This window comes from Lucilia cuprina, chromosome 5 (assembly GCF_022045245.1).
Source record: "Lucilia cuprina isolate Lc7/37 chromosome 5, ASM2204524v1, whole genome shotgun sequence".
NCBI lineage: Eukaryota > Metazoa > Arthropoda > Insecta > Diptera > Calliphoridae > Lucilia > Lucilia cuprina.
This window is the reverse complement of record NC_060953.1, coordinates 9,689,696-9,691,473: the sequence shown is the minus strand read 5'-3', so window position 1 is coordinate 9,691,473 and position 1,778 is coordinate 9,689,696.

The window sequence follows — 1,778 nt, the reverse complement described above, 5'->3', positions numbered from 1 at the left end:
AGCAATACTTGTACCAAATTTTATATCGATATCTTAATTTAGTAATGAGTTATGTGCGTTTAAGTGATTTTCGGGAGGGGGTCTTGTATGGGAGCTATGACCAAATATGGACCGACCGAAAAAATCTTTCATTGTAATATTTCTGTAAATAAGAGCAATACTTGTACCAAAATCTATATCGATATCTTAATTTAGTAATGAGTTATGCGCGTTTAAGTGATTTTCGGGAGGGGACCTTGTATGTGAGCTATGACCAATTATGGACCGATCCAAAAAAGCTTTCATTTTACTATTTCTGTATATAAGAGCAATACTTGTGCCAAATTTTGTATCGATATCTTAATTTAGTAATGAGTTATGCGCGTTTAAGTGATTTTCGGGAGGGGACCTTGTATGGGAGCTATGACCAATTATGGACCGATCCAAAAAAGCTTTCATTTTACTATTTCTGTATATAAGAGCAATACTTGTGCCAAATTTTATATCGATACCTTAATTTAGTAATGAGTTATGTGCGTTTAAGTGATTTTCGGGAGGGGACCTTGTATGGGAGCTATGACCAAATATGGACCGATCAAAAAAATCTTTCACTGTAATATTTCTGTATATAAGAGCAATACCTGTACCAAAATTTATATCGATATCTTAATTTAGTAATGAGTTATGAGCGTTTAAGTGATTTTCGGGAGGGGACCTTGTATGGGAGCTATGAACAATTATGGACCGATCCAAAAAATTTTTCGTCTGAATAAATTCTATTGTCATAAAATTTTAATCTCTAAAATTTTGTGAAGATATCGGCATTACGACGAAAGTTATTAACAAAAATCCAAATTTCCGGGAATATGTACTTTTGTATGGGAGGTATATGAAATTGTGGACCGATTCTGGTGATTTTATGCAAAGTTTAAGCTCTTGTGTGGAAACGAATGTATGCCGATTTTTATGGAATTATCTTGTATAGTTTTCGAGAAAATTACATCAGAATGTGTAAAAAAAGCCTATTTTTTTCGAGGTTGTTTCAGGTTTTGATTCATAACTTCTCCCGATGTGAACCGATTTTGCCCATTTTCAATACCAAACAACTTAGGAAAACTTAGAACATTTTGAGTGAATTTGGTTGAATTCTATTCTGATAAGGTCCCAGAATATATATACTTTGTTGGGTCTCAGATGAATATTTCTTGGTGTTACACACGGAATGACAAAGTTATATATACCCTCCTTCACCACTGATGGTGGTGGAGGGTATAATAATACTTAATTTTTTAAGGCAAAAAAAAAAAACAAAAAAAAAAAAAAAAAATGGCGGCAAATGAAAGTTAAAATGTATATATTTAATAATTAAATGAATGTCATATTGTCAGTTTTTTTATACAAAAGTGTCATTTCTAGTTCTGTTCTAGTTTTGTTCTAGTTCTGTTCTAGTTCAGTTCTAGTTCAGTTCTAGTTCAGTTCTAGTTCAGTTCTAGTTCAGTTCTAGTTCAGTTCTAGTTCTTAATTAATTAATTTGTCATTTATTACCTCTCTCTCTCTTCTCAACACCTCCCTTAAACATTGCACAAAAAATAACTACATTATTAATGTATTCTTTTTATTCACTAGCCTGCCTTTAACACTGACAATTGATGACATAAATCATCGCTTCATTCATTCATTGAATGACATTATGTCATAAATATTCCAAATGTGAATTAAAAATGAAACTCAAAAGTATTTGCACATAAAATAATGTTAAAACTGACACCATATACCATTAAAGTGGGGAAAAAGACGAA